The 25772-nt window shown below is 38.8% G+C and overlaps 10 non-coding genes across 10 annotated transcripts; all 10 read right to left on the bottom strand.

The window, feature by feature from the left end:
• Positions 1 to 2563: 2563 nt before the first annotated feature.
• trnat-ugu (transfer RNA threonine (anticodon UGU)) lies at positions 2564 to 2637 on the bottom strand. Its single transcript has one exon. It is a non-coding gene; the product is annotated as a tRNA-Thr (tRNA).
• A 1561-nt stretch (positions 2638 to 4198) lies between these two features.
• trnat-ugu (transfer RNA threonine (anticodon UGU)) lies at positions 4199 to 4283 on the bottom strand. The gene has a single exon. It is a non-coding gene; the product is annotated as a tRNA-Thr (tRNA).
• Positions 4284 to 5739: 1456 nt separating this feature from the next.
• Positions 5740 to 5812, bottom strand: trnat-ugu (transfer RNA threonine (anticodon UGU)). Its single transcript has one exon. It is a non-coding gene; the product is annotated as a tRNA-Thr (tRNA).
• Positions 5813 to 8130: 2318 nt separating this feature from the next.
• On the bottom strand, positions 8131 to 8203 carry trnat-ugu (transfer RNA threonine (anticodon UGU)). The gene has a single exon. It is a non-coding gene; the product is annotated as a tRNA-Thr (tRNA).
• Positions 8204 to 8955: 752 nt separating this feature from the next.
• On the bottom strand, positions 8956 to 9028 carry trnat-ugu (transfer RNA threonine (anticodon UGU)). Its single transcript has one exon. It is a non-coding gene; the product is annotated as a tRNA-Thr (tRNA).
• A 665-nt stretch (positions 9029 to 9693) lies between these two features.
• trnat-ugu (transfer RNA threonine (anticodon UGU)) lies at positions 9694 to 9766 on the bottom strand. The gene has a single exon. It is a non-coding gene; the product is annotated as a tRNA-Thr (tRNA).
• Positions 9767 to 10432: 666 nt separating this feature from the next.
• trnat-ugu (transfer RNA threonine (anticodon UGU)) lies at positions 10433 to 10505 on the bottom strand. The gene has a single exon. It is a non-coding gene; the product is annotated as a tRNA-Thr (tRNA).
• A 667-nt stretch (positions 10506 to 11172) lies between these two features.
• On the bottom strand, positions 11173 to 11245 carry trnat-ugu (transfer RNA threonine (anticodon UGU)). The gene has a single exon. It is a non-coding gene; the product is annotated as a tRNA-Thr (tRNA).
• Positions 11246 to 12546: 1301 nt separating this feature from the next.
• On the bottom strand, positions 12547 to 12619 carry trnat-ugu (transfer RNA threonine (anticodon UGU)). The gene has a single exon. It is a non-coding gene; the product is annotated as a tRNA-Thr (tRNA).
• Positions 12620 to 13098: 479 nt separating this feature from the next.
• On the bottom strand, positions 13099 to 13171 carry trnat-ugu (transfer RNA threonine (anticodon UGU)). The gene has a single exon. It is a non-coding gene; the product is annotated as a tRNA-Thr (tRNA).
• Between the last annotated feature and the right edge of the window lie 12601 nt (positions 13172 to 25772).

Genomic DNA, 25772 nt, shown 5'->3' with positions numbered 1-25772 from the left:
ACATTTATATCCCACTCCTTTCATATGGTAAAGTACTCATAATACTGCAAAGGTATGTTATGCTCTACATGAATTCCCCTTAATGGTATTTTATGTAAAGCTTAAAGGATATTTGCATATAAATTTAATTTGTGGCATACCAAATTTGTAGACAAAATATATTTTGTACAGTCAGAAAACACATGAAATCTAATTTTTGGCCAATCAGATCCAAACTACATTTTTAAAAAAGGGTTTGAAATGTGTTCACAATCAAATGAGTAAAGATAGGTTTCAATCTGGACTTTTTTATTGAATTTTAATGTGTCTTCAGCTTTACTCACATTACAACAATGCTTAGTAAGAATATTAAGTTATTTTATTCACAGCATAAAGGGTGTTGTATAGTTTTAAATCTTATAGTATAAAGTATAAATATAATATATAGTATAATATTATTTTATATTATACTACAGATTAAAGACTATTAAAGTAGTCATCCAAGGCCCCAGCAAGGACTGAACCCACATCTTCTGGTTGACAAGATCAGTGTTCCAATCACTGAGCTATAGAGCCTACATGAGCACCGGTCTATCATATGTCCCTGTAAAGTTGGCCTCAGGGGACCACACTGAGAATGTCTAGAGAAGCAACAGCTGCACTACTCAACTACTGTAGTATAAAAGGTCTGGTCTATTTGCATGTGTTTGCATTGAATATACTGCTATTTACATGTGTGAAACTAGAATCTAGAAATTGTGTCAATGTCTCTGGGCTTGGAGGCATCTGGGACGGACCATCACACAGTCAAATGTATTTTATGGTCAGACAAATCAGTATTCCAGATATTTTTTAATAGAAATAGACAATGTGAACTCCAACCTAAGACAAAATCAGCAACAAATCCAAAACTCAGGGTTTCTCATGGTATGGGTGTGTGTCAGTATACCTTTGTGATGCAGCATTCATGCAGAAAAGTACACAGAAATCTTAGAGCACATGTGATGCCTTCAAGACTGCATCTTTTCCATGGAATTCCAAGCATTTTTCAACAACACAATGCAAAAACTTGTTGCACACAAGTGTGGCTGTAAATGTAGGGAGTACAGATTGTGAATCTGTTGTGCGTGGTCTGTGTCTAAAGAGGTTAATCACTTTCAAATACGAGTTCTTTTACTTTTAAGTATATCTTTTTTAAAGAATTGATGAGACCTTGAGAATCTTTTATCTGTTTACAAAATTGACCCCAGGTTTCCAAAAATAATACATGGATTTTGTTAGCTGCAGAAATTCTATAAAATGAAATGAAAATGAAATTAAATAAATATATTTCTATTGATAAGAACTTAGTTTGATTGCTGATCAACCCTTTAAAACCTGTAGGATCTGAAAGACTTTACACTTTGTAACTTCTCATTTCCATAACTATATTCTTTTCATAGCAGTTACCAAACCATTAATATTAATACAAATAGCTTGGTAATCATGCTAACTGGATATTAGTTTAATATATACAAATAAAAAGTGTTTATGGCATGCATAGAGTCCAAACAAGATCGGGTAGACCAAAATGAGTTCTGAGGTAAGACTGAGTATATAAAGGTCACTTATCTGCGTAACTGCTGATAATCTGTCCCTGAAACACAACCACAACAAAATCCTATTAGAAACACAGATTGCTTCATATCAGCTACTCAGAGCAGACTGCAAACAGTTGAACTACCCTGCTTTTTGTGTGTGACTAAGTGTTAACCAACACACATTTATACACCAAACTAACTGTTTTGTAGGATTGATAAGATTGCAATTTTTATTATGCTCAACATGAAGTGCCCCTGGTGGTCTTTTTATCCGAAGCTAAAAGACACATCAGTGAGGACTGAACTCACAACCCCTGGTTTACAAAACCAGGGCTCTAACTACTGATCTATGAAGCCCAGCAAAGTTAGTATAGTACAGGCACAAGTCTGGTCTATTCATTGTTTAACCCGTTGAGAATGTAATTGGCTGTATCTTTTTGTTTACGAAAGCTCTTTTTACATCCAGTGCAAACAATAACCTTCATTTTTAATAAATAAATTTGGTTCAGCTTCATTAATATAAATTTTCTAAAGTCACAAAACAATAAAATTATCTGAAAAGGATAATCACTGAAGTTAGAAATGTATTTTCGGAGGTTCCAAGACCATCAGTTCATACAATTGTATGTAAATTAGACCCTGAATGCTACCCATAATACACAGAAGTAGACTATGTTTAAGGCATCTGTTAAGCATGGTGGTGGAGGTGTCCTGCTCGCATTACCTAAAACAAATCATCTGCTTGCAGAATAAAACATCCATCAGGACAGTCTCACTAAACAAACAAGGGTGATTGTTTAACATAAATATTTTGTAATAGTATTCCAAAAGTTGGCTGATCTCAACTCAAATTTGTGTATAAAGAGGTGCTTTTGATACACATGCCGATTCACATTGCGTAGCACTTTGAAGGACTTTTTTGAGACTGAGGCGTTACTTGATTTCATGAACACAGAATTTAGTATGCCTGCTCGTGTTTTGTCTGGAGCTTAAAAGCGCATTATAGGGCCCAGCGAGAATTGAACTCGCGACCCCTCGTTTACAAGACCAGTGCTCTAACCTCTGAGCTATGGAGCCCTGCCTATACTTGCATGTAGTTCTATGTCACTATAAAGTCAACCTGAATAGAACCACACCTAAAACACTCAGACAAGCAGCGAGACAAATGCTTGGATCAAGGTGTCCTAAACTGTTCTCTGTTATCCTGTCTTGTCAATGGAATAGCTTAATTAATATGAATTGCTTGGTCTATCACACCTAAACTTTAAGTCGTTGATTTTATAAATGGGTGATAAACAGATGTAAATGACTGTTTTACATAAGAGTGATACAGGTACTTTGGTCTGAAAGGTCCTTTTAACTTGACACAGTCTCTTAACTTCAAACTTCATGATAGACTACAGCTGGTAGCTAATCTTGCTCAAATAAAAGGGTTTGCTTGACAACTCTGATTGGCTTGACCAATAAACAGTACAGTGGAAATGTCCAAAAAGCTCAGTGCTCACCTGAGAAGATAATTGTAGATTTACACAATACAGAAATATCCCTTGCAGCTTCCAAGATCATTGCCCTAACTATCTTTCCCAAATACCTGACTTCAGCTGTTTTAAAAAATATGTGGACTAAAAGTCTCAAAAATGCTCTGAACTGAACTGATCTCTAAACTGGTGCTTTAGTTTCACACAAAGACTATTTCACGTCTTTAATAGATTTTTGAGACTTTATAAGGTTGTTTTATTGCCCGTAAAACTGCTACATTTTACATAGCAGGTGGAGCAATACAGATGGAGGACTACCTCAAAAGTCTTCAGCATAACCTTAAACCATTAGCTAAATGATGTTCCCAAATTCTTGACCTCACTTCTATCAAAATATGAGGACTAAAAGTCTAAAAGTGCCTGACTGAGCACTAAACAGGTGCTTTACTCTAATACATATTCTACTTTACAACAATGTTCTTTACAGGATTTATGAGAGCATAAATGTACTTTTTGTATTTTATATGAAACTTAAAAGCACATTAAGGCCCCAGCGAGAATTGAACTCGCAACAAAGGAGTTATCATGTGTCACTGTAAAGTTACCGCCCAAGACATAAAGGCTACAGAACAGCCACATCCTACTTAACTACTTACTTTTGTTAAACATACTGTAGTATAATTACCATAAAGACAACTTGTTCTGTTGAAAAATGAATCAAAGGTTTGACTGAATTGTTTGACCTCAAAGGCCAGAAGCAGTCTATGTTTGGAGGAGTAATTGTGATACATTCAACTCAAGAGAACTGTTTCAACTGTTAAACATGGTGGTAGTAGTAGCATCATACTCTGGGGCTGTTTTCTTGCCAGTAAAACTGGTACATTTTACATAGTATATGAAGCAATAAAAAAAGGAGGTCACAGAATTCTTCAGCATAACCTTCAGCTAGACAACCTTCCCAAATCTCTGACCTCATCTGTATCAAAAATATGTGACATAAAAGTCTCAAAAGTGATTGACAGGACACTAAACAGGTGCTTTTACTTTTATTTACAGGGCATTTCATCTTCAGATTATTTTGTGAGACTGTAATTGTTGTGAATACCACAAGTGAAGCAGTGTCCTTGGTCATATTTTATCTGGAGCTTAAAAGCACATCTCAGGCCCCAGCGAGAATTGAACTCACCTGGTTAACTAACTAACCTGGTTTACAAGACCAGTGCTCTAACCACTGAGCTATGGAGCCCAACCTGCTAGTAAGAATGTCATGTGCCACTATTAAGTTTACCTGAGTGGAACTCCACCCAAGACACATAGGCAACAGAACAGCCACATCTAGTTCAACCTATTGAGAAAGCCATAGGCTATTATTGCACAATCACTAATGCTATGTTGTGTTTCTATTGTGGTTAGCTTGAATTATTTTTCACAAATATAGTGTGTAGTTTAATTACTATAAAGGCAACTTTAAATTTTAAAATGAAAAAACACTAGATGTAGTCTATGTTTGGAGGAGTAATTGTCATACATTTAACACAGGGGTGTCCAAACTACGGCCCGCGGGCCATTTGCGGCCCGTTTCCTTTTTTGGAGTGGCCCGCAAGGTATATTAAAAATAGAATGAAAGTTGGCCCGCTGTTAAGCAGGTTTTTATAATGTGAGGTTCAAAGTTTGAACGCTAGGTGTCAGAAACAGGCCAAAGAGTCTAAAAGCGGAGAGAGTGAAGTTTAAGCCCAGAAAAACGGCCAAAGAGTCTAACAGCGGAGAAAGTGAAGTTGAAGCGCAGAAAAAACGGGCCAAAGAGTCTAAAAGCGGAGAGAGTGCGCAGTTTTAGTGCAGAAAAACGAGCCAAAGAGTCTAAAAGCGGAGAGGCTGCGCAGTTTTAGCGCAGAAAAACGGGCCAAAGAGTCTAAAAGCGGAGAGAGTGCGCAGTTTTAGTGCGGAAAACGAGCCAAAGAGTCTAAAAGCGGAGAGGCTGTGCAGTTTTAGCGCAGAAAAACGGGCCAAAGAGTCTAAAAGCAGAGAGGGTGAAGTTGTAGTGCAGAAAAACGGGCCAAAGAGTCTAAAAGTTGCCGTAATTAAGAAGTTTAATATTAAGAGACATCATGAAATGAAGCATCAATTAAAAAAATCTTAGTTTACACAACACTGTCAAAGATAGATAAAGATAGTAAGTCAAGTAAAATGATGTGTAAATGAAAGTAATCAGGAAAATTTATTATTTAAAGTGGTGTATTTCATTATTTGTTTTATTATAGAGTCTGTGGCCCTTGACTTCAAATATAATTCTCCTTCTGGCCCCCAACAAAAAAAGTTTGGACACCCCTGATTTAACACAATAGAACTGTTTTAACTGTTAAGCATGGTGGTAGTAGCATCATTCTCTGGGGCTGTTTTCTTGCAGGTAAAACTGGTAAATTTTACATAGTAGATGAAGCAATAAAGAAGAAGGTCTCAGGATTCTTTAGCATAACTTTAAACCATCATCTATACGACCTTCCCAAATCTCTGACCTCATCTGTGTCAAAAACATGTGCTGTAAAATCTGAAAAGTGATTGACAAAGCACTAAAGAGGTGCTTTTACTTTTATACACAGGGTATTTCACATTCAAATTATTTTGTAAGACTGTGATTGTAGTGTATTTCACAAATGAAGATGTGTACTTGGTCCTATTTTTTCTGGAGCTTAAAATCACATCTCAGGCCCCAGCGAGAATTGAACTCGCGACCCCTGGTTTACAAGACCAGTGCTCTAACCACTGAGCTATAGAGCCCAACCTCCTGGAAAGAATGTCATGTGCAACTATGAAGTTTACCTGAGTGGAACCCCACCCAAGACACATAGGCAACAGTACAGCCACATCCTACTGAACTATTTGCCTTAGTTCAACCTACTGAGAAAGCCATAGACTATTATTGCACATTCACTGAAGCTATGTTGTATTTTTTATTGTTGTTAGTTTGAATTCTTGTTGACAAATATAGTGGGTAGTATAATTACTGTAAAGACAACTTTAAATTTTAAGAGACAAATTAGGAAATTAAAAAACCTCTAGAGTTAAGTTCTGTTGTAAAATGAATGAAGGTTTTCAATAAATTGTTTGACCCCAAAGGCCAGAAGTAGTCTATGTTTGGAGAAGTAATTGTGATACATTTACAGTTTTTTACAACTGTTTACACACATTTTCCAAGCTCTGTGTCTATTTTTCAAAACTCTACACACAAAACCCACAATTGCTCACACAAAATGCAAAATGCCTCAGATCTCTAGCAAAATGACACACAACATTCAAAACGTTATCAACACATCTCAAAAGCAAGCACTGACCTCACATTGCCAACACCTTTGTCATAATATAACATTTTGGATTCATCGTGTACACACTGTTGATCAAAACCTAAAGCTCTTCTTTCATTCATGGGATTATATGTTTATTTCCATACAGAAGTGCAGAGAGAAGGTGAAATACTCACAAAACACATCAACAGTTTTCAAACCCAAAATATTTATTTTTTCCAAATCATTTGCTGCTGTTAAAACAATATTTGTACAGCGCAGAAAAAAATCCAACCACCACATGAAGTTGGACAGACACCAAACACATGTCTGAAAAAGCTGGGGGGTGTTGGCTGTGGTGAGGGTATGGGTAGGGGGGTTGAGTGTGTGTCTAGGCTTCATCTCTCCTCCGGGCTGGATCTGGCCACAATACTTCATCCACATCGCAAGCTATCTCCTCTCTTGCTAAACACAGAGGATAGAACCTCCTTGCGTGGCGCATCCATCCTTGAATAGAGGCAACATCAATGTCACCACATGCTTCCTCCATAGCCTCAAGAAGTGGAATGCGAGCATGGGTACGACGATCATATACCCGCCAGCGCCAGGTGGAGAAGAATTCCTCAATTGGATTGAGAAAAGGCGAATATGGAGGCAGGTACAGAACAGAGAAGTGAGGATGGGTCACAAACCAGTTCTGGACCAGATGTGCTTGATGAAAACTGACATTGTCCCATATGACCACAAATCTTTGTTGATCTAGATTCTGCTGACCTTGGACAAGAATATTGAGAATTGCATCCAGAAAAGTTATGATGTGAGCAGTGTTGTAAGGACCAAGTGTTGCATGGTGATGCAGGACACCATTATTGGTAATGGCAGCACACATTGTAATGATTTCCCCACGTTGTCCTGGGACATTCACAATGGCCATTTGACCAATGACATTTCTTCCCTTCTCCTGGTCTTAGTGAGGTTAAAGCCCACCTCGTCTATATAAATATACTCATGGCGGACATTTGCATCTGTGTCCATCGCCAAAATTCTCTGTAATTCTCTGTTTTTGGTTCAAAACAGACATCTTGACATTTGATCTATTTATAGGCCTATACTTAGCCAATGATTCGTTGGTGTTCAATAAAGTAATGAGTGTTTACACGTGTGAGGGGTGGGAGTGAAGCACTGGTGATTTAGTATGGCATTTTGATAGGTTGTGTTTGAAAGATGAAATCAAGTAACTTCCTGTTTGATCTTTGTGTGTTAGGTAGAAAATTGTGTGTAGAGTTTTGCAAAATGTGTGTTTGGAAATTGAAAACTGAGTCAGACACTGAGAATTAGTGTATGGTTTTGCAGATTTGGTGTGGGGTTATGGTGTTTGAAGGGCATGTTTAGAAAATTGTGTGACAAGCAAAGATTTAGTGTGTAAACAATTGAAAAAAACTGTAATACAAGAGAACTGTTTCAACTGTTAAGCATGGTAGTAGTAGCATCAATATCTGGAGCTGTTTTCTTGCCAGTAAAACCGGTAAATTTTACATAGTAGATGAAGCAATAAAGAAGGAGGTCTCAGAATTCTTTAGCATAACTTTAAACCATCGGCTAGACAACCTTCTCAAATCTCTGACCTCATCTGTGTCAAAAATATGCGCTGTAAAAGTCTCAAATATGATTGACAGAGCTCTGAACAGGAGATTTTACTTTTATTTACAGGGTATTTCACATTCAGATTCTTTTGTGAGACTGTAATTGTTGTGAATACCACAAGTGAAGATGTGTCCTTGGTCGTATTTTATCTGGAGCTTAAAATCACATCTCAGGCCCCAGCGAGAATTGAACTCGCGACCCCTGGTTTACAAGACCAGTGCTCTAACCACTGAGCTATGGAGCCCAACCTGCTAAAGAGAATGTCATGTGCCACTATTAAGTTTTTCCTGAATGGAACTCCACCCAAGACACATAGGCAACAGTACAGCCACATCTTACTGAACTATTTGCCTTAGTTCAACCTACTGAGAAAGCCATAGGCTATTATTGCACAATCACTAAAGCTATGTTGTGTTCCTATTGTTGTTAGTTTGAATTCTTTTTCACAAATATAGTGTGTAGTTTAATTACTATAACGGCAACTTTAAATTTTAAGAGACAAATTAGGAAAATAAAAAAAAAACTCTAGAGGTAAGTTCTGTTGTAAAATGAATTAAAGATTTGAATAAGTTGTTTGGTCCCAAAGGCCAGATGTAGTCTATGTTTGGAGGAGTAATTGTGATACATTTAATACAAGAGAACTGTTTTAACTGTGAAGCATGGTGGTAGTAGCATCATTCTCTGGGGCTTTTTTCTTGCAGGTAAAACTGGTACATTTTACATAATAAATGGAGCAATAAAGAAGGAGGTCTCAGAATTCTTCAGCATAATTTTAAACTATCATCTACACAACCTTCCCAAATCTCTGACCTCAACTGTATCAAAAATATGCACTGTAAAAGTCTATGATTGACAGAGTTCTAAACAGGTGCATTTAGTTTTGTCCAGAGGGCGTTTTGCATTCAGACTGTTTTATGAGACTGTGACTGTAGTGTATTTCACAAGTAAAGACGTGGCCTTTGGTCGTATTTTATCTGAAGCTTAAAATCACATCTCAGGCCCCAGCGAGAATTGAACTCACGACCCCTGGTTTACAAGACCAGTGCTCTAACCACTGAGCTATGGAGCCCAACCTGTTGACCCAAATGTCATGTGCCACTATTAAGTATACTTGAGTGGAACTCCACCCAAACATCTAGGCAACAGAACAGCCACATCCTACTGAACTATTTGCTTTTGTTAAGCCTACTGAGAAAGCAATAGCCTATTATTGCACATTCCCTGAAGCTATGTTGTATTTTTATTGTTGTTAGTTTGAATTCTTGTTCACAAATATAGTGTGTAGTATAATTACTGTAAAGACAACTTTACAGACCCAAAGGCCAGAAGTAGTCTACGTTTGGAGGAGTAATTGTGATACATTCAACACAAGAGAACTGTTTCAACTGTTAAGCATGGTGGTAGTAGCATCATCCTCTCGGGCTGTTTTCTTGCCAGTAAAACTGGTACATTTTACATAGTAGATGAAGCAATAAAGAAGCAGGTCTCAGAATTCTTTAGCATAACCTTAAACAATCAGCTATACGACCTTCCCAAATCTCTGACCTCATCTGTGTCAAAATATGTGCTGTAAAAGTCTCAAAGGTGATTGACAGAGGTCTAAACAGGTTATTTTACTTTTATATGCGACGTATTTCACATTCAGATTATTTTTTGAGACTGTGATTGTAGTGCATTTCACAAGTGAAGAAGCGTCCTTGGTCATATTTTATCTAGAGTTTAAAAGCACATCTCAGGCCCCAGCGAGAATTGAACTCGCGACCCCTGGTTTACAAGACCAGTGCTCTAACCACTGAGCTATGGAGCCCAACCTACTATCACAAATGTCATGTGCCACTATTAAGTATACCTGAGTGGAACTCCACCCAAGACACCTAGGCAACAGAACAGCCACATCCTACTCAAATATTTGCCTTTGTTTAGCCTACTAAGAAAGCCATAGGCTATTATTGCACATTCCCTGAAGCTATGTTGTATTTTTATTGTTGTTATATTGAATTCTTGTTCACAAATATAGTGTGTAGTATAATTACTGTAAAGACAAATTTACAGACCCCAAAGGCCAAAAGTAATCTATGTTTGGAGGAGTAATTGTGATACATTCAACACAAGAGAACTGTTTAAACTGTTAAGCATGGTGGTAGAAGCATCATTCTCTGGGGCTGTTTTCTTGCCAGTAAAACTGGTACATTTTACATAGAAGATGAAGCAATAAAGACGGAAGTCTCCAATTCTTCAGCATATCCTTAAACCATCAGCTAGACGACCTTCCCAAATCTCTGACCTCATCTGTGTCAAAAATATGTGCTGTAAAAGTCTCAAAGGTGATTGACAGAGCTCTAAACAGGTGATTTTACTTTTATACACAAGGTATTTCACATTCAGATTATTTTGTGAGACTGTGATTGTAGTGCATTTCACAAGTGAAGAAGCGTCCTTGGTCATATCTTATCTGAGTTTAAAAGCACATCTCAGGCCCCAGCGAGAATTGAACTCGCGACCCCTGGTTTACAAGACCAGTGCTCTAACCACTGAGCTATGGAGCCCAACCTGTCATAACAGACGTCACATTCCACTATTAAGTTTACCTGAGTGAAACTCCACCCAAGACACATAGGCAACAGAACAGCCACATCCTACTAAACTATTTGCTTTAGTTTAACCTACTGAAAAAAAGCCATAGGCTATATTTCCACATTCACTGAAGCTATTGTATTTTTATTGTTGTTGGTTTGAATTCTTATTCACAAATATAGTGTGTAGTACAATAACTGTAAAGATAACTTTACAGACCCCAAAGGCCAGAAGTAGTCTATGTTTGGAGGAGTAATTGTGATACATTTAACTCAAGAGAACTGTTTCAACTGTTAAGCATGGTGGTAGTAGCATCATTCTCTGGGGCTGTTTTCTTGCCAGTAAAACTGGTACATTTTACATAGTAGATGAAGCAATAAAGAAAGAGGTCTCAGAATTCTTCAGCATAACCTTAAACCATCAGCTAGACGACCTTCCCAAATCTCTGACCAAATCTGTGTCAAAAATATGTGCTGTAAAAGTCCCAAAAGTGTTTGACAAAGCTCTAAACAGGTGATTTTACATTTATACACAAGGTATTTCACATTGAGATTATTTTTGAGACTGTGATTGTAGAGCATTTCACAAGTGAAGAAGCGTCCTTGGTCGTATTTTATCTAGAGTTTAAAAGCACATCTCAGGCCCCAGCGAGAATTGAACTCACGACCCCTGGTTTACAAGACCAGTGCTCTAACCACTGAGCTATGGAGCCCAACCTACAATATACATGTCATATATCACTGTTAAGTTTACCTGAGTGGAACCTCACCCAAGACACATAGGCAACAGAACAGCCACATCCTACTGAACTATTTGCTTTAGTTTAACCTACTGAAAAAAAACATAGGCTATATTTCCACATTCACTGAAGCTATTGTATTTTTATTGTTGTTGGTTTGAATTCTTGTTCACAAATATAGTGTGTAGTATAATTAATGTAAAGAAAACTTGACATTTTAAGAGACAAATTAGGAAAATTAAAAAACCTCTAGAGGTAAGTTCTGTTGTAAAATTAATGAAAGATTTGATTAAATTGTTTGACCCCAAAGGCCAGAAATAGTCTATGTTTGGAGGAGTAATTGTGATACATTCAACACAAGAGAACTGTTTCAACTGTTAAGCACGGTGGTAGTAGCATCATTCTTTGTGGCTGTTTTCCTGCCTGTAAAACTATGGTACATTTTAAATAGTAGATTAAGCAATAAAGAAGAAGGTCTTAGAATTCTTTGACATAACCTTAAACCATCAGCCAGACAACCTTCTCAAATCTCTGACCTCATCCTTGTCAAAAATATGTGCTCTAAAAATCTCAAAAGAGTTTGACAAAGCTCTAAACAGGTGATTTTACTTTTATATATGATATATTTCACATTTAGATTTTTTTGTGAGGCTGTGATTGTAGCATTTTTACAGGTGACGAAGTGTCCTTGGTCGTATTTTATGTGGAGCTTAAAATCACATCTCTTACTGAGAAAGCCACAGACTATTATTCTAAATTCACTAAAGCTATGTTGTATTTTTATTGTTGTTAGTTTGAATTCTTATTCACAAATATAGTGTGTAGTATAATTACTGTAAAGACAACTTTACAGACCCAAAGGCCAGAAGTAGTCTACGTTTGGAGGAGTAATTGTGATACATTCAACACAAGAGAACTGTTTCAACTGTTAAGCATGGTGGTAGTAGCATCATCCTCTCGGGCTGTTTTCTTGCCAGTAAAACTGGTACATTTTACATAGTAGATGAAGCAATAAAGAAGCAGGTCTCAGAATTCTTTAGCATAACCTTAAACAATCAGCTATACGACCTTCCCAAATCTCTGACCTCATCTGTGTCAAAAATATGTGCTGTAAAAGTCTCAAAGGTGATTGACAGAGGTCTAAACAGGTTATTTTACTTTTATGCACAAGGTATTTCACATTCAGATTATTTTTTGAGACTGTGATTGTAGTGCATTTCACAAGTGAAGAAGCGTCCTTGGTCATATTTTATCTGAGCTTAAAATCACATCTCAAGCCCCAGCGAGAATTGAACTCGCGACCCCTGGTTTACAAGACCAGTGCTCTAACCACTGAGCTATGGAGCCCAACCTACTATCACAAATGTCATGTGCCACTATTAAGTATACCTGAGTGGAACTGCACCCAAACATCTAGGCAACAGTACAGCCACATCCTACTGAACTATTTGCTTTTGTTAAGCCTACTGAGAAAGCAATAGCCTATTATTGCACATTCCCTGAAGCTATGTTGTATTTTTATTGCTGTTATTTTAAATTCTTGTCCACAAGTATAGTGTGTAGTATAATCCCGGTAAAGACAACTTTACAGTTTAAGAGACAAATTAGGACAATTAAAAAACCTCTGGAGGTAAGTTCTGTTTTAAAATGAATTAAGTATTTAAATTAATTGTTTGAGCCCAAAAGCCAGAAGCCTTTACTTTCATACAAACGGCATTTCACATTACGATTATTTTATGGATTTATGAGACTATGATTATAGTGTGTATCACAACTAACGAAGTGTCCTTGGTCGTTATTTATTTTGCAGCTTAAAAGCACATCACAGGCCCCAGCGAGAATTGAACTCGCGACCCCTGGTTTACAAGACCAGTGCTCTAACCACTGAGCTATGGAGCCCTGCTTGAACTCAGGAATGCCATGCGTCACTGTAAAGCTGACTTGAACGAAACTCCTCCCAGAACAGACAGACAGCTTGAGGCCGAGTTCACAATGTACTCTTATCAGTTCCTCTACACTACACTATTACAGTGAAGGTAATTGCCATTATTTACACTATATATTACATATATACTAGCCAGAACTGTTCTCTATTACCTCAATAGGTCAATAGATTAATGTCATTAATATGAATGGCTTGATCTATCACACCTAAGGGAGGTGTGAAGTTTGGAAAAGGGGTGAAACTGATGTTACACAGGTGTAAATTAGTGCTTATAACAGTGACAGAAACTTGTAGCACTTAAAAACAACATTTGTAAATTTTTATAATGATAAAAATGTGTTTAACTTTACTGAGTATACACAAATAAAAATAGCACTATGTTCTAATAATAAAAATCTGTAACTCTTAAGCAACATCAATGATGAAAAGTATCTGTAATTATTTAAATTATGTTTTATTGTAAATTACGTGGTGAAACTGCTGTCAATAAATAGATATTTGCAAATTGCGAGTTTTTTAAAGCTTAGCTTTCCTAGATGGACCTTATGGAAATTCAACACTAATTTACTTTTAGCAATTTGCTTAATTACTTAATTCTGTGTTGTATGATACAGGAACATTAATGTTACTTCTACCACTAGTAGCAGGTTAACATCCCTTAATTATCAGAATTCACAATGCTGTGTACCAATTGTGTACTACACACTAATACTAATGGTACTTATTTCAGTTTAATAAATATTTATATTAATGTATTTACCAGTTTAGTACTAACTACTAACCATCATCTGTACTTCTTTCTAATGCAGAAGTTAATTGTTCCTTTTTTTGTTTCACACTGCACTATGCGATAATTGTGGGATAATTACCACACTCAAAATTTGACTGATCCAAGTATGCACTAAATATTGAATGATTTAAGGAGACTTTATTGTCATTCGCATCACATGTGGTACATAAGATGGAACGAAATTGTATTCTCATGCTCTAGTTACACCCAAAGAGCAAATGTTAAATAAATAAAAATAGAGATGACATAAAATAAAATTGAATAAAATAAAACAGAATAAAATAGATATCATAAATAAAAAAGTAGATTGATATATTTTATATAATTATTAATTAGTATTTAATTGGGATCCACTCAGGATATTTCAATTGCAATCTGTCTAGATTTACATGTGTGGTTACATGTGTATCTAAATTTACATGTGTGGTTGTTGTGAGTTGTTGTGAGTGAGAGCTCAAATTCATTTTATAAGAACCCTGATAAAAAAGCTGGTCATCCATAGAAAACATACCCTACGCTGGTCAAGAACTAGATAACAAGTTATCGTACCAGCATATGGTATGTTTTTCTGGTTGATCAGCTGGTCTTGAGCTGTTTTTTTTAGCAGGGAAGAAACATTTGCAACTCTAACAATTATATCTGCCATATCATAGAACACTTACAAACCAAACTGTGGTCTCTGTTTTAGCATACCTAACACAATGACAATATAATTATTAAATACATAGATTTAATAAATTTAAATACATTACATACATAAAATATTAAAATACCCAGATAGCCAGCGACTTTGGCCCGGAGTCGTTTCTAAGTCGGCACTGCTGGTTTAGAGTCGCAAGCAGAAAAATACTTCTGGCCCACAGCTGGCCCAGTGTCACTTTCTGACTGTTCTACATCAGTGTCACTGAGCAGTCGTTTTGGTGCTGGTGAACGACTGTCGCACCTAACCTGCTGATTCTCTGAACACAGGTGTGTCCTGGCTCAAATACGGCAGACGACCCTGTACCAGCACTGCACTAACAAAGTGGAAAACTGACTGTTCCCTACTGTTAGCACTTTTCTACCAAAGCTGACTTGTATATTTTCTTTTTATTTACAGTTATAGATGACTCCTGTCAGTAAGAATACTTACTCCCGCTGTTATGCTGCTCCTCACACACACGCGCACGCACACAGAGCCTGTTATAGTACTGCTACACGCACACACACACACACACACACACAGCCTGTTATAGTACACACACACACACACACAGAGCCTGTTATAGTACAAACACACACACCCACACACAGAGCCTGTTATAGTACACACACACAAACACACACACACACAGAGCCTGTTATAGTACACACACACACACACACACACACACACACACACACACACACACAGAGCCTGTTATAGTACTGCTACACGCACACACACGCACACACACACACACACACACACAGCCTGTTATAGTACACACACACACACACACAGAGCCTGTTATAGTACACACACCCACACCCACACACAGAGCCTGTTATAGTACACATGTAACAGTGTTAAAAGTATATATAAATAGTTAATAATATAGAAATTACTGCAAATGAGTTCAGCACCACCTGCTGGTCAAAGGCTGCCAGTTTTTAGTATAAAATGAGTGCATGCTGGGAGACCCCCAGCAGTCTGAGATATCCCTACTGTGGGTGAGTTGGCTCTCTACAGAGCTCCAGTAAAAATCACTAAAATAATAAAATAAGTACTAAGTGCTAGTATATTTTAATACTTAACAGCTCTAAACGACTATATAATGAATGTGCATGTGTTAGTTACATGGATTAAGTCATTTTTGTGTGCCAATTAGCTAGCTAATTAAGCTAGCTGATTTAGCTAACAGGCCACATGTCTCTGTTGCTAACAATAGCTAACTCTGTTTAGGCTGGCTAAGCTGACCAGAAACTGATCTGATGTGTTATGTGAATGCTGAACTCGTTGCAGGTGGGTTTAAATATATAATTCGTGTTATTCCTTTGGTTATATTAATAAGTTAAATATTTGAGGAATTAAAAAAATGTGTTTTAGCCATGAGCCTAGCTTTGCTAGGTGTGTTATATCTGGTGTCCAAAAGGTGGCAGTATTGTATCTCTTTTTTCAATGTTTCTACTGTGAAAATCTACAAAATGGATGATGTGAGTTGTGCAACTGTAGTATAATTTTATAAGAATGTTTTTATTTTATTTTGTCTTAGTCATTATTTTGTAAGGATAAAGTTAACTTAGTTAGATTAATATAATGTATACTAATTATGAGAATACCGTTATAATATAATACTTCATAATATTTATAATAATAATATAATTACGTAAATAGATACCATTATAAATGTTTAGTTGCTTAATTAATATTTACTATACGATCACTGTTTTTTCTATTTTTATGTACCATGGGCAAGAAAAATGTCAAAACTGTACATACAAAAAAAAACCCAGCAGTCTGAGATATCCCTGCTGTGGGCTGGCTAAGCTGACCAGAAACTGATCTGATGTGTTATGTGAATGCTGAACTCGTTGCAGAATAAAAATACCCATCATCCAAACCATGTGGTGTCCATCCTTGGGGCGGGACGGAATATGAGAGGTCACATTGGTGCCGTGACTCCGTCGTCGATGGTCTTCAACACAAAGGTCGGCTGGTGCTGCAAGCTCATCCTTGAAGATCTTCATGCCGAACCGGGACGTGTTCCGTTGCCCTCTGTCTGTGTGGAGCCAGGTGCACAGTGTTGAGAACTGTTACAACCAGTCCTTTCATGATTAGTGATTCAGAGTGTAGAATTCAGAGCCTAATTTTCTTTATCTTACTCTGGGAATTCATTTTACTTTACTTGTTTGTAGTGTAATGATGAGTTTTGCTCAGGAAAATATGCACACTCCCATAAGCACAAGTGTGGGGAGAGGTAGAGGTGTTTTGGGGATCCCTATGATGCTACAGTTTGAAAGTCCTGTTCAGGGTGGTGGCACAGATGTGGGAGGTGGTCAGGTACCAGTTGGGCTTCCTTTAGTCAGTGAGAACAGGAACCCTCCTCAGCACTTTAACACTGCAGCTGCACCTAGCCCTCAGGTCGATAGCAGTCCTTATCTAAACCCTCTCGTACAGTCTAGCGATCTGGTCAGTCAAATGAGTGATGTGATTAAGCGTATTGGTCAAGAACTCGCAGGCAGCATTATTACTCACCTTAGCCCACCACATGCTGGTCACATTGCTTCCCATAGCACACCCAATGTCAGTCATACACAGAGTCTTGACAACTCACAAGTCCAACTTGTATCCCACAGAAAAGTGAAAGACCCACCTAACTTCAAGGGGGATAGCTCAGATTCTGTAACAGTGCGTGAGTGGGAAGATCTTATGAGGAACTACATAAAAAAAGTGGACATTGCAAAAGAGCAACAAGCTGAAGAGATACTCATACGTCTCAGGGGTAGAGCAAAGGACATTGTCAAGTTTGGAACAAGAAACAGTGGCATCGATATAATAAAGAATCCAGAGTCCATTTACAGTCTTTTGCGCAAGCACTTTGATTCTGTCCCATGCTCTCCACTTCCACTGGCAGACTTTTACTCCACGCTGCCCAAGGCTGACGAAGATGCGTATGATTACTGGCTCAGGCTCAACCAGGCAGTTGACATAGCTGTCGACCGACTGAAGGAACAGGGTAAGTCTTTTGACTGCCCCACTGCTGAGGTGACGCGAATGTTCATTAGAAACTGTCCCTCTAAAGAACTTGCTGTGACATTTAGATCAAAGACAATTGACAAGTGGTCTGCTGAAGAAGTTCAAGATGTTCTAGATGAGTACCATTCTGAGATGAGTTTGAGAACAAAGGTAGCCAAAACACCTAATGAAAGAGTGTCTATGAACAAAGTGGAACTTTCTCAAGCAGTGATGTCACCAGTAGAGACCCAAGACTGCCAGCCACCTAAGAACGCAGAATCCACTGCTCTTGAACGTGTCATTGGCATGTTAGAAAAGATTCTGTTGGAGAAGTCAGCTCCAGCGCAGACCAACCCAAGCTACAGAGGTAAACCACGACTGCCCAGAATTGGTGGCTTAAACAGCATGCCATGCACAGTCTGTGGCGATGCTTCACATTCTGGCCTCACTCACTGTCGAAACCATAAACTGTGCTTTCAGTGTTACTCACCTGCTCACTCACGGAGCTCCTGTCCAGAGAAGAGAAAGCCTGCTCCTTCTCAGCCATTGGAAAACTAGTGGATCTGCATCTAGGGGAGGACGGTGCAGATCCTAATTCTGACCCTCCCAGTAGCACTTCAGATGATTTTCAGTCAGTGTACAAGTCATTTGCATCTGATGCACCTTCAGATAAAACAGTTATACTTCAAAATCTGCACAAGATTCAGAAATCAGACAGCTTGTTCTATACTACAGTTACTACAGCAGGAGGAGTTGTGTTAAAAGCTATGATTGATAGTGGCTCCATGGCATGCACATTGAGTGAGTCTGCTGAGTCAAGCCTTCTGCAGCAAAATCCTGATATGGTGAAATACTCTGCTGATGACATCATAATATTCGGATGTGGTGGACAAAGTGTCACTCCAAAAGCTCTTTATAATGTGGAAATGACTGTGTATGATTGCAGGATGCTCATCCCAGTGCTTGTGGTCCCTGGTCAGACTGATGACGTGATACTGGGCAGCAATGCCATTAAAGCACTCATACAGTGGATGCGCAAGACAGATAGCTACTGGCGGATAATGTCAGAGTCCAGTGTTGTCGGGGATGATGACTTACACCAATTCCTTTCTCTCATTTCTAACACTGAAAGGTGGAGAGGCGAGTCTGTACCTGAAAGAGTTGGTACATTAAGGCTAAAGCAATGCATCTCATTACAGCCGCGATGTGAGCATCTTGTTTGGGGCAAATTGCCTGAGTCTGCAGCCATATCAGTGGGGAGTACTGTTATTGTTGAGCCAACTCAATCAAGGTGTAGGCCAAAAAATGTCTTGGTTGGCAGGGTCATCACACCAATGTGGGGAGATCGATGGCTGCCTATGAAACTTATCAACCCCTCTAGTGAAGTCGTTGTGCTGAAAAGAAATGCTAAACTTGCAGATGTGTTTCCATGCATTGCTGTAGAGGATCTTTCTCAACCCGATAGCATCCAATCTTACTCTCAGTGTGTTCTTGACACTCCTCTGACAAGGTCTGGTGAAGAGGTGAAGATGGTCTTGGAGAAGCTTGGACTACAGGAGCTGGATCTGGATGCCTGTGAAGTGTCTGACGTGTGGAGAGACCGACTTTTGCAAATCATCGAAAGGTATGAGTCAATCTTCTCCCGGGGCAAGATGGACTGTGGTGAAGCTACTGGCTTTGTGCACAAGATACATCTCATAGATGACAAACCGTTCCGCCTTCCCTACCGCCGCGTGCCACCAAGCCAGTATGAGAAGTTAAGAACAGCTCTCAATGAAATGGAAGAAAAAGGTATCATTAGAAAGTCACATAGTGAGTATGCTTCATCCTTAGTCCTTGTATGGAAGAAGAATGGTGATTTGCGCATCTGTACTGACTTCAGATGGCTGAATGCTAAGACAGTGAAGGACGCTCACCCACTGCCCCACCAGGCAGATGCCCTTGCTGCCCTTGGAGGCAATGTTTTCTTTTCCACCATGGACTTAACATCTGGCTTTTATAATGTGCCACTGCACGAGCAACACAAAAAATACACTGCTTTCTCGTCTCCCTTTGGACTCCACGAATATAATCGTATGGCTCAAGGTCTCTCGAATAGTCCGGCGACATTCATGAGAATGATGCTAGCTATATTTGGAGATGAGAACTTCACGAGTGTTCTGTGCTATCTAGACGACCTTATGACCTTCGCACCGACGGAACAGCTGGCTTTAGAACGTTTAGAGATGATCCTCTCTCGCCTCAAGAACCACAATCTCAAGCTAGCACCAAAAAAGTGCAATTTTTTAAGACGGTCTGTGAAGTTTCTTGGTCATGTCATTTGTGAAACAGGTGTGCAGACTGATCCTAGTAAAGTGGAAGCCATTAGCCAGATTCAGAAATCTGATCTGATGGAAAGTGATGGTGTCACACCTTCACAGAAGAAGATTAGGTCCTTTTTGGGCATGGTCCTTTACTACCAGCATTTTATTGAAGATTGCTCAGCCAAAGCTAGACCACTCTTCAAGTTAACATCTGAACAGAGAAATCAGGGCAAAGCTCAAAGAGGAAGAAAACCTTACAAGAGGAAGCCTGTTTCTGTGAAACTTTCGGCAGATGACTGGTCTTCTGAGTGTCAGAATGCTTTTGATACCCTGAAGCATGATCTCACCCACAGTGTAACCTTAGCCCATCCTGATTTTAATGAGCCTTTCATTCTCGCTGTTGATGCATCCTTTGATGGAATTGGAGCCGTCCTTTCCCAGATTCCACCTGGTGAAACAGTTGCAAGACCAGTAGCTTTTGCTAGCAAAACTTTGTCCCGCTCACAACTGAATTATCCTGCTCATAGACTAGAATTTTTGGCCTTGAAGTGGGCTATTACTGACAAATTCAGCCACTGGCTAAAAGGGAGACATTTCACTGCATGGTCTGACAATAACCCTCTGACCTATATCCTAACTAAACCCAAGTTGGATGCATGCGAACAAAGATGGGTGGCCAAGCTTGCTGCGTATGATTTTGATTTGAAGTATGTCCCAGGGACCAAGAACACTGTTGCTGATGCTCTCAGCCGTGAACCATTTGTTCAGTCCTGCATAAGCCATCGTCTTGTGAAAGAGCCCTACACATCTCTCTTGGATGAAGTCAATGGAGTCGTCACAGGTACTGTGCAAGATGCATTCCGTCTTACCACTAATTGCTTGATTGTCGACAGCCAAAATGAGTCTGAGGATGATCCAGTTTTGATGCAGGACCCCCTCCATTCTGCTGGCTTCTCTGTCAGTGCTGAAGAAGTGTCTGCTGTTCTGGATGCTCATCGAAATGGTGGTATTTCCCAGCTTCCTTGTGTGAGTCCAGCCTCACTTCAGCTTCCCCAAGAAGACCCGTCTATTGTCATTCCACACAGTCAACTGTTAAGTCTACAAGAACAGGATGCTACAGTCAGCAGAGTGTTGTACTATGTACAGCGAGGCAAGAAACCAACAAGACATGAGAAAGAGACAGAATCCACCTGTGTAACAAGACTTCTAAAGCACTGGAAAAAACTTAAAGTCAGAAATGGCATACTGTACAGAGTAAAGAGACACCGTCACCTGAACAGAAAAGTCTTCCAATTCATCATCCCAGAATCACTGAAAAAACAAGTCCTCCATGGTGTGCATGATGCTGCTGGTCATCAGGGATGTGCAAGAACTCTTTCCCTGGCTTGCGAGAGATTTTTCTGGACAGGTATGAACAGAGATGTTGCATATTATGTGAAACACTGTCAAAGATGCATAGTTGGGAAGACTCCTGAGCCTGATGCACGTGCTCCTCTGAAAAATATTCGCACCTCTGAGCCAATGGAACTGGTTTGCATAGATTTCTGGACTGCAGAGTTGAGTGACAGGAAAACTGTTGATGTCCTCGTGGTCACTGACCATTTTACAAAAATGGCTCATGCCTTCCATTGTAGAAACCAATCTGCCAAGCAAGTTGCCCGCCGCTTGTGGAACGACTTCTTCTGTGTTTATGGATTTCCTAAAAGGATCCATTCAGATCAAGGAGCTAACTTTGAGAGCAGGCTCATCAAAGATCTACTTGAGATGGCAGGTGTACAAAAATCCCACACCACGCCCTACCACCCAATGGGCAACGGGATCTCTGAGCGATTCAACAGAACTCTGGGGAACATGATAAGAGCTCTTCCTCCTAAATGCAAGTCAAGATGGCCCCAGATGCTGCAAACACTCACTTTCAGCTATAACTGCACTGTACATGAGACTACCGGCTTTGCTCCCTTTTACCTGATGTTCGGGCGAGTTCCCCGTCTGCCTATTGACGTCATGTTTCAAAACATCCTTGAGAATGATCGTGTTGTCAGCCATCATGAGTTCGTACAGCATCTGAAAAGAGACCTGTCTGAAGCAGCACAAATCGCCCAGAAAAATGCTATTTGTGAGCAAGACCGTCATGCCAAATTGTACAACCGCAAAGTCAAGGGCTCACCACTGACTGTGGGTGACAGGGTGCTGTTGGCTAACCGAGGTGAAAAAGGGAAGCGAAAGATTGCTGACAAGTGGGGGTCAACCCCTTATGAAGTTGTTTCTGTGAGGCCAGCCATAAATGTCTACAGAGTCAAGGATTCTCTGACAGGCAGAGAGAAAGTCATTCACAGGAATCTTATGCTGCCTGTGAACTTCTTTCCTCTGGATAGTGGCATGGATGAGACTTCAACACATCTAGACGAGGGTGACCTCACTTACGAACACAATGCTGTTGTGCCTGATGAAGTAGAAGGAAGTGACAAACGTACTATGTCCTGGCTATTGCAGTGTGATGATGCTGGCGAATCACATGTTAATGTGAACACAGTGCCACAAAACTCTACTGAACATCTTGATGAAAGGCCTGACATGATCTCTTCGCTTGAATACTCAGATAGTATTTCTAGACAGTCAGCCCTAGATCATATCAGTGACAGTTCCTCAGTCAGCAGCACTGATAGTTCACCTCAGCCACCACTTACGTCGCATGATCACATTCAGCCAGACATAGACACACTAGAATCACCCACTCAGGATCCTGTAATATGCACACAGCCCACTACAGCTCACACTAGGGTTGGTAGAGTCATTAGGCCTCCCACACGTCTTATTTGTGAGATGAATGACCAAGTCTTGCATGGTCCCAGACCTACTGTTAGTTCCCTGTTTGATTTTGTGAGAGATATGCTTTCAGTATAAACAGTATAATTTTGTGCATTATTGATGGTTAAAAGCTTCTTATAACAGTTGTGCTTTTTGTTTGATTGGAACTATGTGTTAGTTTATAAGGTGTAGAAGGGCACCTTTTATGTCTATGTTGATCAAAGGAGCTTGGTACCTCTCTTTTTTTCCACATACTCTTCAAGGAGAATTTTCTAATTGACGTGTACACAGAAATGTTCCATAGTATGTCCCCCCCCCCCCTCTTTTTCTTTTCTTTTCTTTTCTTTCTATTTTATTATTATCAAGTTCATGCTTCACCCATTTGACAGAATTTCAGGGGGGTATATGTAACAGTGTTAAAAGTATATATAAATAGTTAATAATATAGAAATTACTGCAAATGAGTTCAGCACCACCTGCTGGTCAAAGGCTGCCAGTTTTTAGTATAAAATGAGTGCATGCTGGGAGACCCCCAGCAGTCTGAGATATCCCTACTGTGGGTGAGTTGGCTCTCTACAGAGCTCCAGTAAAAATCACTAAAATAATAAAATAAGTACTAAGTGCTAGTATATTTTAATACTTAACAGCTCTAAACGACTATATAATGAATGTGCATGTGTTAGTTACATGGATTAAGTCATTTTTGTGTGCCAATTAGCTAGCTAATTAAGCTAGCTGATTTAGCTAACAGGCCACATGTCTCTGTTGCTAACAATAGCTAACTCTGTTTAGGCTGGCTAAGCTGACCAGAAACTGATCTGATGTGTTATGTGAATGCTGAACTCGTTGCAGGTGGGTTTAAATATATAATTCGTGTTATTCCTTTGGTTATATTAATAAGTTAAATATTTGAGGAATTAAAAAAATGTGTTTTAGCCATGAGCCTAGCTTTGCTAGGTGTGTTATATCTGGTGTCCAAAAGGTGGCAGTATTGTATCTCTTTTTTCAATGTTTCTACTGTGAAAATCTACAAAATGGATGATGTGAGTTGTGCAACTGTAGTATAATTTTATAAGAATGTTTTTATTTTATTTTGTCTTAGTCATTATTTTGTAAGGATAAAGTTAACTTAGTTAGATTAATATAATGTATACTAATTATGAGAATACCGTTATAATATAATACTTCATAATATTTATAATAATAATATAATTACGTAAATAGATACCATTATAAATGTTTAGTTGCTTAATTAATATTTACTATACGATCACTGTTTTTTCTATTTTTATGTACCATGGGCAAGAAAAATGTCAAAACTGTACATACAAAAAAAAAACCAGCAGTCTGAGATATCCCTGCTGTGGGCTGGCTAAGCTGACCAGAAACTGATCTGATGTGTTATGTGAATGCTGAACTCGTTGCAGAATAAAAATACCCATCATCCAAACCATGTGGTGTCCATCCTTGGGGCGGGACGGAATATGAGAGGTCACACACACACACAAACACACACACACACACACACAACCTGTTATAGTACACACACACACACACACACACACACACAGCCTGTTATAGTACACACACACACACACACAGAGCCTGTTATAGTACACACACCCACACCCACACACAGAGCCTGTTATAGTACACACACACACACACACACACACAACCTGTTATAGTACACACACACACACACACACACACACAGAGCCTGTTATAGTACTGCTACAAGCACACACACGCACACACACGATCAGCATCCCTAGACCCCAAAACCAACCGTCGCGCACACCCCAAACGTGTGATCACGTTTAGAGTGTAAATGAATCTAGATGATATTTACCTTGGTGCCCCTGCGCATCAGCCCAGTTCAACCCGTGCGGTTTCTCGTAGCACTTGGCGCGCGGATTCCTCAAACATTACAACGTTCCTCAACTGTCAGCTATCCTGAAACCTTTGAAGTTTGTAGGTAGGTAGCAAACCTAACTAAGTATTACGTACCTTTTTTGAAATATAATTTATTTTGACTTAATAAATATTTTGGCCGTCAAATATGATTTATATCTGTGTTGCCTCTTCAGTTAGCTAAGCTAGCTAACTTAGCAGCATATCAAGGTGATATTATCTGAAGCTAAATTATCTCAGAATGTAGCATTAAACACATTTCATGTTAATGTAAATGTTAATGTTGCTATAACAGTTACTAACAGACAACCAAAAAGTATGTTTTTACTTGAAATTCAAATTGTTAACTAGTGTACAAGGCCAGAACAGAAGTACTGTTTCGGTATTTACGTTAGCTAAGCTATAAACAGTTAGCTAGCTAGGATAGAAACCAGCCAGTTTGCTAGCGTTAGCTTAAATGCTTTTACAAACATACATACTGTAAAAGCATTTAGGCTGGCTAGTTAACCAATTTGGTAGTTAGCTAGCGAATTGGTCTTTACTAGCTAACCTAAATGCTTCCACAGAACTTTTGTTTAGATGTTGTACATTAGCTAGCTAGTCAGCTAGGTTAACTTAGTGGTTGTGTGTCTCTACAAGTCACTGTGTAATGTTTGTTTTAGCTAGCTTTTTAGTTAAATAAAATGGTGCTGTGTCTGTGAGTTAATATAAAAAAATCTTTATTTGTATTGTTTATTCCAGAGTTCAGTAATACGTTCCTGCACACTCTGCTACTTCGTTAAAAGTGTATGTTATTAACTTAGCTAGCACATTTTTATATAAACACACTCACTACTACCAAATAAGCTTTAGTCAACATTTCTCTAATTTGTAAAATCACACTAGAAGTTGTTTGTGTATGCAGTATATTAGTATACTAGAAACAAAAATGTTTTACTTGAAAAAGTTTAAAATTAAATTACACACACACAGTTATCCTGTTAGACACAACAGGAGAATTTAACAACATTAAGTAAAATAGTGGAGCTTTTCAGAGCAATTAA

The sequence above is a fragment of the Astyanax mexicanus genome, chromosome 1 (genome assembly GCF_023375975.1).
Source record: "Astyanax mexicanus isolate ESR-SI-001 chromosome 1, AstMex3_surface, whole genome shotgun sequence".
Lineage (NCBI taxonomy): Eukaryota > Metazoa > Chordata > Actinopteri > Characiformes > Acestrorhamphidae > Astyanax > Astyanax mexicanus.
This window is presented reverse-complemented; position numbering and strand designations above follow the sequence as displayed.